We start from the raw sequence: 18,968 nt of genomic DNA on the forward strand, positions 1-18,968 counted from the left end.
AAGTGTGCTACTTGTGGGAAATTCCACCCAGGGGTTTGTCGCAAGGGCACACGAGGATGCTTTGAATGTGGACAAGAAGGGCACATGGCCAAGCAGTGCCCGAACAAGACCGGTCTTCCTCAGCCACAGCAGATTCAGTATGCAGGCCAGCCAGCTCAGTTATATCAGATGCAGGCCGCTCTAGAAGGTCCACTTATCAGCCAGGGCAGATTAGAAGCCCCTCCAGCTACGGCGAATGCGAGGATCTACTCACTCACCAGGGAGGACGTAGCCAATGCCTCGACAGTTGTCACAGGTCAGATTAGCATTTTACAGTATAGTGCTACTATTCTATTTGATACTGGGGCAACCCATTCATATATAGCCAGGATGTTCGCCGAAAAATTAGAAATACCCTCAGAGGTACTCAGTGGACAGTTTTTGATGGCACTACCTTCAGGAGAGATCATGGCATCCACGCACTGGCTCAGAGCAGTGCCGGTCATCATAGCAGGCAGAGAGCTCTTTTGTGATCTGATAGTGCTAGAAATGACCGACTATGACGTTATCTTTGGAATGGACTTTCTGATCAAATACGGTGCTACCATAGAGTGCCGTAAATAGAAAGTCATCTTCCAACCTGAAGCGGCAGTGCAATTTGAATACAGCGGAGAACCAAAGAGAAAGGCCAAGAAGTTTCTCTCAGCTATGAAAGCACAGAAGCTACTGGATTCAGGATGTACAGGATTCCTAGCACACGTAGTCAACGCCAGTCAGGACAAGAACCAACAACTAGCAGAGGTTCGAGTCGTATGTGACTACCCAGCAGTCTTCCCTGAAGAGTTACCAGGCTTAGCACCAGACAGGGAGATTGACTTTGAGATAGAGCTCATTCCCGGTACAAATCCTATCTCCAAAGCGCCTTATCGCATGGCTCCAGCAGAACTGAAGGAACTTCAGGAGCAACTACAGGAGCTTCTCGACAAGGGTTTCATACGCCCGAGTCACTCACCATGGGGAGCGCCTGTATTGTTTGTGAAGAAGAAGGATGGAAGCATGCGACTGTGCATAGACTACAGATCACTGAACCAAGTCACGATCAAGAACAGGTATCCCCTTCCCATAATTGATGATCTGTTCGATCAGCTAAAGGGAGCAGCAGTGTTCTCTAAGATAGATCTCAGATCAGGTTATCATTAGGTAAAAGTTAAAGAAGGGGATATACCCAAGACAGCATTCAGAACCAGATACGGACACTACGAGTTCGTAGTCATGCCCTTTGGCGTGACCAATGCTCCAGCTACATTCATGGATCTCATGAACAGAGTATTCAGGGAGTATTTAGATAAGTTTGTTATTGTGTTTATCGATGACATTCTTATCTACTCAGGAACTCAGGAAGAACACTCAGAGCACCTGAAACTAGTATTACAGACCCTTCAGCAGAACCAGCTATACGCCAAGTTCACGAAATGTGAATTTTGGTTAGATCAGGTGTCCTTCCTGGGTCACATCATCTCAAAGGATGGTATTATGGTAGATCCCAGCAAGATAGAAGCAGTGAGTAACTGGAAGAGACCTAAGAACGCCAGCGAAATCAGGAGCTTTCTGGGATTAGCAGGATATTACAGAAAGTTTGTAGAGGACTTCTCCAGGATAGCCTCCCCACTGACAGCTCTTACCAGAAAGAGGACTGTGAGAACAGTTTCAGCGAGCTGAAAAGGAGATTGACCAGTGCTCCCATTTTGGCTCTACCAGACAACACCAGCAGCTTTGACATCTATAGTGATGCCTCTAAGCTGGGACTAGGAGCAGTGCTGATGCAAAACGGCAAGGTGATCGCCTATGCCTCCAGACAACTCAAGGATTATGAGAAGAATTATCCTACTCATGACCTTGAGCTTGCAGCAGTAGTGTTCGCTCTCAAAATTTGGAGACATTACTTATATGGAGCTCAGTGCAAAGTGTTTACAGATCATCAGAGTCTGAAGTACTTCTTCACTCAGAAGGATCTGAACATGCGACAGCGCAGATGGCTTGAGCTGGTCAAAGACTACGATATAGACATCCTCTACCACCCAGGGAAAGCAAATAAGGTAGCAGATGCACTTAGCAGAAAGTCCAGTGCTACCTTATTATCTCTAGCAGCCATGTCGCCACCCCTACAGAAGGAGATCGTAGATTTCGGTCTTGAACTCATCGTTGGACAGCTCTCTACTATGACCTTAGAGTCTACCTTGCTTGGTGATATTCAGTCAGCTCAGGAGCAGGACCCTGAAATTCAGAAAATCAAGCAAGGGCTAGCAGAATCATAAAGTAGAGAATTCAGAGTGTCCGATAGGGGGGTGTTGTATTTTGGTGACAGACTCTGTGTTCCAGATCAGGAGGAGCTATGGAGACAGATTTTAGATGAGGCTCACAAGACTCCCTATGCGATGCATCCAGGTTCCACCAAAATGTATCAAGACCTGAAGAACCGTTTTTGGTGGCCCGGGATGAAGCGAGACATCGCCAGATATGTTAGCATCTGCCTCACCTGTCAGAGGGTCAAGGCAGAACATCAGCGACCAGGAGGAGTTCTGCAGCCTATACAGATTCCAGAATGGAAGTGGGAGGATATCTCTATGGATTTCATAGTGGGACTACCCAGAACCACGAATGGTTTTGACGCCATCTGGGTAATAGTCGACAGGTTGACTAAATCAGCCCACTTTTTAGCTATCAAGATATCCTACTCCATGGAGAAGCTAGCTCAGTTGTATCTCCAGGAGATCGTCAGACTTCATGGAGTCCCACGTATCATTATCTCAGAAAGAGACAGCAGATTTACATCACACTTCTGGGAGTGTGTATAGTCAGCATTGGGCACGAAGTTAAAGTTCAGCACAGAATTCCATCCGCAGACAGATGGTCAGACAGAGCGAGTAAATTAGGTACTCGAAGATATGCTCCGAGCGTGTGCCCTAGACTTCAAGGGAAGTTGGTGCAAATATCTGAGCTTAGTAGAATTTGCATACAACAACAGCTATCAGGCCACTATCGGCATGACACCTTATGAGGCTCTCTATGGGCGGAGGTGTAGATCTCCAATCTGCTGGTATGAGAGTGGTGAACAGAAAGAACTAGAGCTTCAGACAGATCTAGTAGCAGATACCACAGCAGCTATACAGCAGATCCGCCAGAGGATAGAGACAGCTCAGAGCCGCCAGAAGAGCTATGCTGATACACGGCGCAGACCCTTAGAGTTTTCAGTTGGGGATTCAGTGTTCCTCAGAGTAGCTCCCATGAAGGGAGTAATGCGTTTTGGGAAGAAGGGCAAGCTAAGTCCCAGATACGTGGGACCATACCTTATCACTAGAAGAGTGGGAAGGTAGCATATGAGCTAGAGCTACCTCAGGAAATGTCAGCTGTCCACAATGTATTTCACGTCTCTATGCTGAAGAAGCATACCCCAGATGCCACCCAAGTGATTGAGCCCCAGTCGGTACAAGTCCGCGAAGATCTCAGCTATGACAGTCGGCCTATTCAGATAATAGACCGAGCAGTTAAGACATTGCGGAATAAGGAAGTACCGTTAGTAAAAGTCATTTGGCAAAGTCACACAGCAGCAGAGGCAACTTGGGAGACAGAAGCCAGCATGAGACAGAAGTACCCAGAATTGTTCTAAGTTCGAGGACGAACTTTTTATAAGGTATGGGGGATTGTAACGCCCGAAAATTCTCAAACTTGCATTAAAATTATTCTATGATTTTTCTGGAATTTTTAGATATTTTTCCGGAATTTTCCGAATAGCGGAAGTAGCAAAAGTAATTAGATAAGCAAAATGGTTTAAGCGGAAATCGAACCCGGGACCTCTCGGGTCCGCTAAACCTTTAGTTAGCCTTAGTAACCGGTGAACCCAGCAGGGCCGTGCTGAAAGAAAGAGGAACCAATTATATTTATATTAGAGTTGGGTTCAATAATCCACTTAATATAAATTAAGAACTTAAGTTGGGTTGGTTTAATTTGGTTCGGCAGCCCTCTCCTCACAAAACCTCACGCCACTTTCTTTCTCCAAACCCTCACGCCGAACACCTCTCCCTCTCCTCCTTCTCTCGGCGCCACAACAAGGGAAGACCTAGGTTTTTTCCCTAGGGCCCAAGGACACTTTCCGGCGACGATTTTAGCACAAGGACGTTCCCCTCCGCGAGTAGAGCACGTGGACGCGAGCGAATCATCGGGAAGTCATCTCCACCGGAATTTCTAGCGATTAGATTTGTAAGAAATCTAGCACACAAGGTAAGAAACCCCTCACCTGCAGTATAATAGCATCCGTTTGAGTTTTTATGCTTTAGTTAGGATGTATGCGGATTTTTATCGATATCTAGGGTGTATTTAACTCTCTTCGCAGATTAGGGATTTAGTTGAGCACCTCTAGATGGGCCGGGCACGTCTTCCCTCTTCAGATAGGAGGTTAGACGTTGTCGGGTGCCTAGAGGTGGTCTCCCTAATGGGGGAGAAGAGTTAGAGCATCCTAGGGGCTCGATTAAATGTCTAGCTCAGTAATAGACAGTTTAAATAACTTATTAAATGCACTAGAAGCATTTAAAATAGCAAATTAGTTTATTTCGACTTATGTAGGACTACAGTCCAATGGGTGGGCTCCCACAGTCGCCTCTAGGTTCAGACAACCTAGTTTTAGGTTCAGATAACCTAGATTCAGCAAAATAAGTATATAACATTCAATATTTTACTTTCAGCAGTGGCACTGTACTGGATTAGATATCCATTGGGCTGGACTCCCATAGTCATCCCTAGGTTTAGCTAACCTAGTAAACCCTACTAGATTCGGAACTTGCAATCCCGGGTTTGGATAGGGATGCGCGCATAGCAAGTACAGTTGTCAGGGCCCATCAGTAGCATATTTAATATTTTCACTTATTATATGTATAGCTTTTCAAATTCACAATCAGTTATGTGAGTTCAGCTTAGTTTCAGTACCAGCTCAGTTAGTTTAGTACAGATCATGATCAGTTTAGTTCAGTTCCATGATTTGTTTTCAGTTTCAGTTTTCATGCTCAGCTCTATTTCCGCAAGTATGATAGCTTATGTTCAGTTCTTGATTGCTATGCTTGTATGATCACATGCCATGCCATGTTTAGCCTAGTCAGTATATTTCAAATAGCATGCTTTGAAAATCATATCTGCATCGTATGCATGTTTTTGTGAGGTAGATGGTTTCTTACTAAGTGTTTTAGCTTACAGATGCTACTTTTCTTATACTGTGGATACAGGTAAAAGAAAAGTGGACTAGTGGAGGCTGGAGGGCAATGCAGATCAAGATGTGTGTGGGAGGAACCTGGAATAAAGATCTGAGGGATCTAGCAAGTTTATCTTATGTTTTAGAATATTTAGCAAGTTAACTGCCTTACAACTTTAGAGAGTTATCTATCAGAACATTGTTAGTTGTTTTTCTGCACTTAGCGTGGTTACTTGTCATGAAGTAATGAATCATATTTCACATCATGTTTAGTATGTTAGCCATTACCTAGTAAAATGTTCATTTAGCTTTTATAGTGTTGTATAATGATTTTGGCACGCATCAGTGCTGATATCAGAGTTTCTGATACGAAATCAGAAACCCCTGATCGGTCAGCAGATCGATCAGGGGATCTCGGATCGGTCGGTAGACCGATCAGGGAGCTGGTTTCGGCAGTCATAACTCTCTGTTCGTAGCTGGATCGTTCGGCAGATCGATCCAGCCGCGAACAGAAAGAATCCCGATAGTTGGATCGCGAACAACACACCACTGATCGGTCAGCTGACCGATCAGTGAGCCACTGGATCGGTCAGTCCGACCGATCAGTGAGGTCCTGGATCGGTCGGTAGACCGATCCAGGTGCGTACATAAACTCTAGTGAATCATGGATCGGTTAGTCGACCGATCCAAAGGTTCTTCCCCGTGCCAGTGTCAGTGGACCGGTCCGTGGACCGATCAGAAGTCCGGTATCAGTGGTAAATACCTCCCCTAGTAGGTGTACAATTATTAGGTACATGTAGAACATCCAGTTTCAGCGTTCCCAGCAATTAGATTAGCAAAATTTTAATAAACACAGTTTTCCGCACAGCATATAGACAGCAGAAATTGTAGCGACCGGCCTTACAGCAGTACCCAGAAGGTGGGTCGTTACACCGACCAACCGTGCCATGGTGGTTGTGGGCGTCCTCTCACTGTTAGGATCTCGTCGGCCCCTGCCTCAGCCGGGAAGAGTGAAGAGAGGAAGGAGGAGGAGGAAGAGATGATCGGACGAGGAGGGAAAACAAAACGATTTATGTTGCGATTTTGCTTAGGACTGAAGCAGGTGGTTTTGATCCTGATCGGGAGAGGCATGTACGTTGATCTAGAAGGAGAAGAGGGAGATGAGGCTGAGAGAGATGGGCGGAGGAAAGTGGTGGTGCCGTCGCTACCATATAGGTTTAGGGCTAAGTATGGGTGGCCGGAGGAAAGTGGTGGTGCCGTCGCGACCATCTAAGTTCTCCCAAAATCTTGATTTGGTAGCTTCATCTAATCCTACTTGTGGTGCATATACACTAATTATGTTCATAGTTTCTTTTGCCACTATTATTTTAAGGGCTATAATTCTATCTCCTTTTCTAACTACTCCTACAACTTCATCCTTTAACAAACTATCTACAATAATACCCACTCCATTTCTTGCTTTACTCTTTCCAGTGTACCATAACTTAAAACCGAGTTCTCTATCATCTTTGCCTTCTCATTTGTCCATTTTGTCTCTTGTACACATAAAATACTAATTTTTCTCCTAATCATCATATCAACTACCTCCATTGATTTACCAGTGAGAGTTCCTATGTTCCATATTCTAAATATTAAATTATTAGTTTTCCTATCATATTTGTTATTATCTAACCTATGGTGCGAGAACTCTTGCCTATTTAACACTACACCCAATCTCTCATGGAGATGTAGCGATCCTTGCTGAGACGTTACAGTCGGACCCTATAACGTGAACTCTTGCATATTATCACTACACCCGAGTTATAGAGATGTAGCGGTCCTTGCCAAGACGTTACAGTCGGACCTTACAACGCGTTCCTTCCGGGGAACAACCTAGCATTAGCACAATAGTTTAATGGATTCATTTATTGAATATTTGTCATAGTTTGACACTGGCTGGCAACCTAACGCAACCCTCCTTTATCCGGGCTTGGGACCGGCCATGACCGGTCATCATGGGCGGAGTTTGATATTAACCCATATGACTAATAAATAATTAATGGTGACTTATATAATTAACAGTCACTTATATAATTTGAAATTAATAAATTTATGGAGACCCATCAAATAATTAACGGTGACTTACAAATCTGGTCTATTGATCCATGGCGTCCATAGAATGACCATTCATAGCTATCATAACCCATATGACTAGTCATACCTGTCATAAATCATGACCCATGAATACTGATAAAATGTTTCTTTGTCAGAAGGACAACTGTGAACTCGTGAATTCAACTATTCCTCACCACTGTTTTCCTATATAATAAAGGGAGTCTCCTTTCATGACATCCAAAGGTAAATGAGTAGCTTATTAATGGATTGGCATCATTTTCTAGACACCACCTTCGTCATTTCTTTCATGACATCCACTATAAATCTTGAAGTGTATCTTGCTTCCAAATCGGGAGTGATAAAGCGGTCATGTTGCCTTTCACATCCTTTATATAATACATCTAAGATTATTAATAGAATAATAGCATAAGAATCAAAGTAGAAGGAAAAAGTCCACCAATCTTGGTAATTTTAGGAAAAAGGTGATGGTGTGACTAAATCTTACCTTATGTAAAAGATCAAAAGAGGAAGCCTTAAAAATAGAAAAGTAATGAAAACGTGTGTGATTTTCATTGAATAATAGTTAATCTTTCATTATTGACAAGGGTGCATATACATGTTGTAACGACCCGGCCCTTTGGCCTCTTGGGCGGCCCTTGTGGCGGCCCAACTGGCGGCCCTTATGTCGTCGGCACATTTGGTGACCTCTCATGTCATCGACCAACGACCCTTTGGTCGTGCCGTTACTCACTAGGACTTTCCACCCATGACAGTGGATTTTTGCCTTCCCCAAGATTCGAACTCTAGACCTCCAGGCTAAGTAGTAGAGTTTATGAATCCTGGTAGCCAAGTGAGAGCCGCTCACTTGGCTACCAATATTCATAAACTCTACTACTTAGCCTGAAGGTCTAGAGTTCGAATCCTGGAGAAGGAAAAAATTCACTAGGCCGACGACATAAGGGCCGCCACAAGGGCCGCCCAAGAGGCCAAAGGGTCGGGTCGTTACAATAAAAAGGCGCCTTTTTATTGTTACGAAAACGACCCGGCCCTTTGGCCTCTTGGGCGACCCTTGTGGCGGCCCAACTGGCATCCCTTATGTCGTCGGCCTATTTGGCGACCTCTCATGTCGTCGACCGACGACCCTTTGGCCATGCCGTTACTCACTAGGTCTTTCCACCCTTGGCAAGTAGATTTTTGCCTCCCCCAAGATTCGAACTCTAGACCTCCAGGCTTAAGTACTAGAGTTTATGAATCCTGGTAGCCAAGCAGGATCCTGAATCCTGCTTATTTGCCTGAGGTTTCTGACTCCCTGTTGTCTTGTCTTCTATCTTGACCGGCTTGAGCTGCGTTTGTTGTGCCTTGATGCTATTCAGATAGTGCTCAACGACTAATGCCCTGTTGACCAGCTCTTCACCAGTCTGTGGTCGGTGAGTCCCACTACTCACGTTAAGTACTATTTCTGGCCTTTCAAAGTAAAATATCTTAATTACTTGTTCTTTAAATGCCTTGGCATTTTAACAAATACCTTGTGTCAAAATCCCTAAAGTCTTGACTTTGGGATCTACTTAAGGCCTTGGCCTTTTTCTTTCTTTTCTTTATCTTTCTTATACTTTTCTTAAACTCAAAATACTGATAGGGTATTTTTCCATATGCATCTATAAGTGAAACTAACTAGGTAACACACAATCATGCATAGGACACAAAAGAAATCTGCACATATAATCAAATACTTCTAAAATTTCTCTTTACTATAAATAATAAGGAAAGGCATACTAATGAAAGGATTTTAAATACTTTCTTACTTGAAGATGGCAAGGCTAGTGCTTACTTGGCTACCAGGATTCACAAACTCTAGTACTTAGCCTGAAGGTCTAGAGTTCGAATCCTGAGGAAGGAAAAAATTCACTGTCAGGGGTGGAAAGTCCTAGTGAGTAACGGCACGGCCAAAGGGTCGTCAGTTGACGACATTAGAGGTCGCCAAATGGGCCGACGATATAAGGGCTGCCAGTGGGTTGCCGCAAGGGCCGCCCAAGAGGCCAAAGGGCCGGGTCGTTACACATGTGCTGCTCTACATACAAAATGTCACAATAGCTATTGTCATTGAAGTTTGTCAAATCCATCTGTAATAACCAACAAGTTTGTCAAATCCATCTGTAATAACTAATAACCGCTCGTCGAGACTTTGGTAAACCAAGCTTCATAACTCAAAGGGTATGTTGTTAGAACCTGCAACAAAAAAGATAATTATAAGCCAAACTTTATGAAGATCCAGTATTAAAGTGACCTACTACAATGTGTAGCAGCTTATCAAGAGTAGCTGCTACACTGTATAGCGGTTAGTGCAGATTAGCTGCTACATATTGTAGCAGCTACTCCAGAGACGTGAACTGTTACAACGTGTAGCAATTATTGCCGATGCAGCTAACAAGCCTAATCTCTATTAATAATTTAATGATCACTTATATAATTTAAAATTAATGAATTTTTAGAGACCCATCAAATAATTAATGGTAGAAAGAAGGATCGGGGATGAAAGCAAGATCAATGGATTAATGAATTTGTTACAACACACAGGGAGACTTTATGTAATACATCTTAGATGATTAATGGAATAATAGCGTAAGAATCAGAGTAGAAGAAAAACTATCTATAATAACTAATAACCGCTAGCTGAGAATTTAGTAAACCTAGCTTCATAACTCAAAGGGCATGTTATTAGAACCTACAATAACAAAGATCATTATAAGCTAAAATTTATCAAGATCTAGTATTAAAGTGAAATAAAATTGTGATAATACCAACTATAGATGCCAAATCTTCTTCATATGATTCATCATCATTGGTATGATGATTCTCTATAGCAGTTGATCTAGCAATTGACTCATCATCAAATTTACTATTAATGGTTAAAAATCATTGATTCAGGAATAAAATTATACTACAAATGCATAATTAATGGATACATACCCTTCCTAAAAAAATGGACTGATCCTATCTGAAGGCGATGAGATGGTGCACTGGATCCAATAGGTGGTTGATCGACGATCAACAAACTTCTTGAGATTTGAAGAAACTCCTCAATGATCCTACGCACAGTCAGCCGAGCTAACACAACGTTAGTGACCTAAGATCGGGGTGGAAATCCTTGGTTAGGTCCTCCGACGCTCAAGTCAGTTTTCTCTCTTGAAAGTGGAAGAATAGCAATAACAGAAGTGTCAGAAAATAGGGTTTCAGATGCAAATATTTGAGTACCTTGCCAGCGGAGAGGATTCCCCTTTTATACCACCTCACATAATGTTTGCGATCGTGAGATGGTCCCTGGTTTGTTAGAGTTTGCTAGGTGATCGAAGAAAGTACAATTTGGATGTTTCCTGATAGTTCTAAGGAATTTTTTTTCTACCCACAAATATGCCTCTTTTGTCGTTTATGCTTCGTATCATCACTGAAGTTGTTGAAGGAGAACGGTATTGCAGCAGACTCATTAATGGGAAACCAATTAGTTTTCAAAGGATATTTTTAGGAGTATTCTCCGATAATTATGCTAGGCTGTCAAAATGTTGTCTACTATTTGCTTGCAAAATACATCTTAGATGCTTCACCAGACTAGCTACCTTACTTGTTATTATATTAATCTGCTCAACCATACATTAAATACTGTAAAAACTTGTTCACAAACTAATATAATACTCTTACTATGTCATAAGTTCACTTGAGGAGTTATATAATAAAGCATGTATGTTAAAACTATATTTTAGCGGTAATACATTTTCAGATAATTTAAACCTGCTCGGGCCTTTATCGGCCGGGTGTTCTCAAAGAACCTTATGTCCATTCAACCTTTACCCGGCCGAACGTATTTCGAGAGCTATATGTATAAGGTTGAGTATCTCTGGGTCCATCCAGGCCTTGGCCTGCTGGGTGTTCCCAGTGAACCTTATGTCCATTCAGCCTTTACCCAGCCGAGCGTATCGAGGGCTATATATATATAAGGTTAAGTATCTCTGGGTCCGCCCGGGCCTTGCCTGGACTGGGTATTCACAGAGAATCTTATGTTCGTTCAGCCTTTACCAGGTCGAATGTATATCGAGAGCTATATGTATAAGGTTGAGTATCTTTAGGTCCATCCGGGCCTTGCCCGACCGAGTGTTCATAGAGAACCTTATGTCCATTCAGCTTTTACCCGACCGAACGCATATCAAAAGCTATATGTATAAGGTTGAGTACCTTTAGGTCCGTCCGAGTCTTGTCCGGTCGGGGTGTTCACAGAGAACCTTATGTCCATTCAACCTTTACCATGTCGAACACGTATCAAGGGTTAAATATATATATATAAGGTTAAGTATCTCTGGATCCGTTCGGGCCTTGCCCGACCGGGTGTTCATAGAGAACCTTATGTCCATTCAGCTTTTACGCGGTTGAACATATATCAAGAGCTATATGTATAAGGTTGAGTATCTCTAGGTTCGTCCGGGCCTTGCTCGACAGGGTATTCACAGAGAACCTTATGTCCATTCAGCCTTTACCCAGCCGATCACGTATCAAGAGCTATATATATAAGGTTAAGCATCTCTGGGTCTGCTTGGCCCTTGCTTGGCCAGATGTTCACAGAGAACCTTATGTCCATTCAGCCTTTACCCTGCCGGACACGTATCGAGGGCTATATGCATAAGATTGAGTATATCTGGATCCATCATGGCCTTGCTCGGCCGAGTGTTCACAGAGAATTTTATATCCATTCAGCCTTTACCCAGCTAAATTCGTGTTAAAAGTTTTATAGGGATAATTGCCTTTAAGCCCACCCAGACTTTACCTGGTCGAGCACCTATAGAATGCTTTATGTTCAACCAAGCTTCGCCTGATCGAATTCTTCTAAGTTCGACTGACCATTAACTGACCAAGCACCCTATTTCTCTTTTTCATCATAGAACATTAGAACTCTTATATTCTACCAAGCTCACAACCGATCGACCCTACACGAGTATTCTACTTTGAAACCACTCAGACGAGATTTAAGGATTCCGAGGTCAGGTGATCAATCAGAGCCAAATACCGAATATCCCTCCATCTCCACTTTGACCGCCTACTCATCTTGATCTGACCTCCATGTCATCTCCTAAACCTACTCGCCATAACCCATATCACTAGCCTCCCCTTCAAGTCTAGTCGAAGGAGATGTAGGCGACTGATTGGACCCAAGTCTTATTTTTTTCTGCTCGCCTTCTTACTAAGGTTATTCCACCATTCATGCCAAGATTCATGTTTCTTACACATAGTGAATTTTTCATTTTCAAAATACATTTATTGGTAACTAACTATTTTATAAGGAAAAATATTATGGATGGGTAGAAAAAATATTTGGGAAGTGAAAAGGCATCACTCATCACGTCTCTCATAAATGCCCATTTTATGGGTAAACGCCACGTGGCATCACCACTCATTTTCTGTAATCTTTTCTGACATTCTCCACTTCATGAGCTGTGATGGCTTGTTCTGTCTCGGGAATCAACAACACGTTCTCTCATATAAATCAACACTCCTCCTTCTTGCCATTTTAATCGAATGACTGCCCTTGAATTGTACCAGATAAAAGCCCTAAACAACCATCATTCTTAACACTTTGCACTTCATCTTCCCTGATCTCCCTCTCTAGTGATTTCTTTTCTTTACAACCCTCTTCATTTCCTTGCTCCTTCACACTTCTCTTTACTGCTTCTTCCTTTTTGTAGGATCGAAAAAATTTAGATATCTCCACAATTGCATGATATTATCCACTTTGGGCCTAAGCCCTCATGGTTTTGCTCTTGGGCTCTACCCAAAAGGCCTCATGCCAATGGAGATATCTTTTCTCTTATAAACCCATGATCTTTCCCATGTGTTTCCAATATGGGACTATGTTTGCAACCTTGCAACCCCAACAATCCCCCCCCCCCCCTCAAACAAAGGACCATAGGCTTCCCATGTCCGATCCTCGACCCACCAGGTCTTCCTGCCCCTCGATCTACTCGACCTACTAGGACTTCCTGCCTGGTGTCTGGTCCTCTTGATCCGAACATAGGAGCCCCCACTTTCCTTGTTCGAGGTCAATATTGTAACCACATGGCTCAATCAGACCATAACTCTTGTGCACAGTCGGCGGTTAAACCTTCTGGCAGTCTGAGCTCTGATACTAATTGTAGGATCGAAAAGAATTTAGATATCTCCACAATAGCATGATATTGTCCACTTTGGGCCTAGACCCTCATGGCTTTGCTCTTGGGCTCTCCCTAAAAGGCCTCATTCCAATGGAGATATCTTTTCTCTTATAAACCCATGATCTTTCCCATGTATTTCCAATATGGGACTATGTTTGCAACCTTGCAACCCCAACACTTTCATGTAACACCCCACCCTCCTCACTACTAGTCTAGCTGTGAGGGCGGAATGCTACTAGACTACTAACTTTACTTAACTATCCTTGTTCACATGTTGAAAGTAATTCCTAAAACTCTTGGAGAACTCAAAACATACAATTAACTAGTAGTGGAAGACTAAATGACTCATCAAATACATTCTTAATAAATGGCACTCTTAATAAATTCTTATGCTAAATCCCAAGGCTTCTATAGTCCAGGCATCACACATCCATCTACACCTCCTTGTCGCCTTCCTTTGCTATAACTTTTCCTTTCCTTTATCTGCAGTAAGAAGAAAATGCAACTATAAGAAAAATTGCTTAGTAAGCGCTATCTAACTCACAAAACTCGAATATGCATGTGACTGGAAGAAATCTACATAAGCTGAGCTAAACTGATACTAGGCTAATGCTGAATCTGAACTGTATTCATGTAACTAATTTGTGAAGTTTTGAAAACTATTTTCATAATAGATGAAAATAATAATCAAGCTGCTGATCGGCCCGACAACTGTACTTGCTATGCGCGCATCCCTAACTAGACCCGAGGTAGCTAGTCCCGAATCTAGTAAGGTTTACTAGGTTATCTAAACCTAGGGACGACTATGGGAGCCCAACCCAAGGACAACTAAGAGTCCAGCACAGTGCCTCTGATAAAAGTAAAATATTGATTCATAAGCTGATTTATCTTAATTACTTCTTCTTTAAATGCCTTGGTATTTTAACGAGCACCTTGTGTACCAAAATCCCTAAAGTCTTGACTTTGAGATCTACTTAAGGCCTTGGCCTTTTTCTTTCTTTTCTTTATCTTTCTTATACTTGTTAATACCTCTAATAAAAGAATGCTTCTTTAAAAACTGAAATATTTAAACAAATTCTAACTTTGAAATGCATAAACAAAAATCTGCATACTATGTTAATCAAAATTCTGCATATTATACTAATCAAGATTATGCATTCTATGCTACACTATTTCTGCATACTATGCAAAAATAAATTCTGCACTATAATACTTAACCAAACTGCACTGTAATCTTTTTTTAAAAAAACTGCACTATAAATTCCACCAAAAATCTGCACTACAAGTTCCACCAAAAATCTGCACTATAAATTCCACCAAAAATCTGTACTACAAGTTCCACCAAAAATCTGCACTACAAGTTCCACCAAAAATCTGCACTATAAACTTAATTAAAATCTGCACTATAAGCTTAATTAAAATCTGCACCATAAGCTTACATAAAAATCTGCACTATAAGCTTAATTAAAATCTGCACTATAGGCTTAATTAAAATCTGCACTATAAATTCCACCAAAAATCTGCATTATAAGCTTAATTAAAATCTGCACTATAAGCTTACATAAAAATCTGCACTATAAGCTTAATTAAAATCTGCACTATAGGCTTAATTAAAAGCTGCACTATAAATTCCATCAAAAATCTGCACTACAAGTTCCACCAAAAATTTGCACTATAAACTTAATTAAAATCTGCACTATAAGCTTAATTAAAATCTGCACTATAAGCTTACATAAAAATCTGCACTATAAGCTTAATTAAAATCTGCACTACAAGCTTAATTAAAATCTGCACTATAAGCTTACATAAAAATCTGCATTATAAGCTTAATTAAAATCTGCACTATAAGCTTAATTAAAAATCTGCACTATAAGCTTAATTAAAATCTGCACTATAGGCTTAATTAAAATCTACACTATAAGCTCACATAAAAAGCCGAATTTCTAATTACAAGGGAAAAACAAATCTTGGATCTACTCTAAATTCCCAAGCAACCACAATCCTTTACAGCATATTCCGAAAACTAAGAGAAACACTAAATCAAAGCTCGAAACTACCCTTACCGCAGGTGAGTAGCACTTACCTTGCTTCTCGGACTCACAACCGAACAAGAATAGCTTCTAGGACCTTGGCCGTCCGCCGGAGACGATGCCCTAACTCCCTTTTGTTTTCTGCCCGAGCTCCGCCGTCGCACGCAGAAGAGAAGGAGAGAATGGTTTAGGTCACGGGAAAACAGAACATCAACTTATCCCTTTTTATAACTCAATATTTCTGTTAACTCCTTAAATAAATTTTTCTATCTTTTTTAAACAGAACCGCCCACTTGGGCACTTGGTCAGTCGGATTCTCTTAAGGTTCGGTCGGGTTGGAGTTTGCGGGTTTGAATCTCGGCTGTATCTCTTTTATTCCTATTTATTTTCTGTTTTCCTATTAACTATTACTTAAATAAATTTCATTCCCCGTTTTATTCGGCAATGCTCGCTGGGACACTTGGTCAGCCGCGCTTTGCTAAATCTTGACCGGGTCAGAGGTCGCGGGTTCGATTCCTCAGCCGCCCCCCTTTTATTCCCATTTATTTTCTGTTTCCTATTAACTATTACTTAAATAAATTTCATTCTCCTTTTTAATCGACAACGCTCGCGGGGACACTTGGTTAGCTGCACTTTGCTAAATTTTGACCGGGTCAGAGGTCGCGAGTTCGATTCCTCAGCCGCCCCTTTTTATTTCAATTTATTTCCTTTTCCTCAACTACTGCTTAAACAGATTTTGCTCCTTTTTTAATTAGTAATGCCCGCTTGGGCACTTGGTCAGCCGGATTTGCTTAAGAGTTGTCTCAGTCGGAGTTCTCTGGTTCGAATCTCAGCTTGGACATTATTTTTGTCGAAACTTCTTTAGTTTAGTAAAAATACCAAACGACCTCCAAAAATTATATAAAAATACTCTAAAAATCTCTAGAATATTTCTAAAGCGTTTCTAAATATTTTTAAATGCTATTAGGACTTGGAATGAGGAAATTTGGGTCATTACAATCCCCTATACCTTATAAAAAGTTCATCCTCGAACTTAGAATAATTCTGGATATTTCTGCCTCATGCTGTCCTCACGCTCCCAAGTAATTTCCTCGTGCTTCTAGTTCTGCCAGATGACCTTTACTTGTGGTACTTCTTTGTCCCTTAGTCTTCTTAACTTCTCGGTCCACTATCATTCATATCGCATCGTACCCATTAGTGGTCCTTGGAAGACCTGCTATAAAGTCCCTAGTGGCCGTAGGTGTATTAGTCACCACAAATGGCATGACTATGAATTCGTAGTGTCCATATCTAGTTCTGGAAGTTGTTCTGGGTGTATCACTTCCTTTCACTTTCAACTAATGGTACCCAGAGCGCAGGTCTATTTTAGAGAACACTATTGCCCCCTTTAAATGATCAAATAGATCATCTATTCTGGGAAGAGGGTACTTGTCCTTAACTGTTACTTTGCTTAGCGCTCAAAAACTTTTATCTCACTTTAGCACTTATAAACAAATATTTCTAAGGGTTTCTCTATGCTACAATTAATAAGGAAAAGCATACTAACAAAAGAATTTTAAATACTTTCTTACTTGAAGACGACAAGGTTGGTGCTGATGTGTGATGCTGGAGAATAGGAACTGCTATGATATCAACTTGTAACACCCCACCCTCCTCACTACTGGTCTGTGAGGGCGGAGCGCTACTGGACTACTAACTTTACTTAACTATCCTTGTTCACATGTTGATAGTAATTCCTAAAACTCTCGGAGAACTCAAAACATACAATTAACTAGCAGCGGAAGACTAAATGACTCATCTAATACATTCTTAATAAATGGCACTCTTAATAAATTCTTATGCTAAATCCCAAGGCTTCTATAGTCCAGGCATCACACATCCATCTACACCTCCTTGTCGCCTTCCTTTTCTATAGCTTTTCCTTTCCTTTATCTGCAGTAAGAGGAAAATGCAACTATAAGAAAAATTGCTTAGTAAGCGCTATCTAACTCACAAAACTCGAATATGCATGTGACTGGAAGAAATCTACATAAGCTGAGCTAAACTGATACTAGGCTAATGCTGAATCTGAACTGTATTCATGTAACTAATTTGTGAAGTTTTGAAAACTATTTTCATAATAGATGAAAATAATAATCAAGCTGCTGATCGGCCCGACAACTGTACTTGCTATGCGCGCATCCCTAACTAGACCCGAGGTAGCTAGTCCCGAATCTAGTAGGGTTTACTAGGTTATCTAAACCTAGGGACGACTATGGGAGCCCAACCCAAGGACAACTAAGAGTCCAGCACAGTGCCACTAATAAAAGTAAAATATTGATTCATAAGCTGATTTATCTTAATTACTTCTTCTTTAAATGCCTTGGTATTTTAACGAGCACCTTGTGTACCAAAATCCCTAAAGTCTTGACTTTGAGATCTACTTAAGGCCTTGGCCTTTTTCTTTCTTTTCTTTATCTTTCTTATACTTGTTAATACCTCTAATAAAAGAATGCTTCTTTAAAAACTGAAATATTTAAACAAATTCTAACTTTGAAATGCATAAACAAAAATCTGCATACTATGTTAATCAAAATTCTGCATATTATACTAATCAAGATTATGCATTCTATGCTACACTATTTCTGCATACTATGCAAACATAAATTCTGCACTATAATACTTAACCAAACTGCACTGTAATCATTTTTTTTTAAAAAAAACTGCATTATAAGTTCCACCAAAAATCTGCACTACAAGTTCCACCAAATATCTGCACTATAAATTCAACCAAAAATCTGCACTACAAGTTCCACCAAAAATCTGCACTATAAACTTAATTAAAATCTTTAAGCTTAATTAAAATCTGCACTATAAGTTTACATAAAAATCTGCACTATAAGTTTACATAAAATTTGCAATATAGGCTTAATTAAAATCTGCACTATAAATTCCACCAAAAATCTGCACAATAAACTTAATTAAAATCTGCACTATAAGCTTAATTAAAATCTGCACTATAAGCTTACATAAAAATCTACACTATAAGCTTAATTAAAATCTGCACTATAGGCTTAATTAAAATCTGCACTATAAATTCTACCAAAAATCTGCACTACAAGTTCTACCAAAAATCTGCACTATAAACTTAATTAAAATCTGCACTATAAGCTTACATAAAAATCTGCACTATAAGCTTAATTAAAATTTTCACTACAAGCTTAATTAAAATCTGCACTATAAGCTTACATAAAAATCTGCATTATAAGCTTAATTAAAATATGCACTATAAGCTTAATTAAAAGTCTGCACTATATGCTTAATTAAAATCTGCACTATAGGCTTAATTAAAATCTGCACTATAAGCTCACATAAAAATCTGAATTTCTAATTACAAGGGAAAAACATATCTTGGATCTACTCTAAATTCCCAAGCAACCACAATCCTTTACAACA

This window comes from Zingiber officinale, chromosome 2A (assembly GCF_018446385.1).
Source record: "Zingiber officinale cultivar Zhangliang chromosome 2A, Zo_v1.1, whole genome shotgun sequence".
Classification (NCBI taxonomy): domain Eukaryota; kingdom Viridiplantae; phylum Streptophyta; class Magnoliopsida; order Zingiberales; family Zingiberaceae; genus Zingiber; species Zingiber officinale.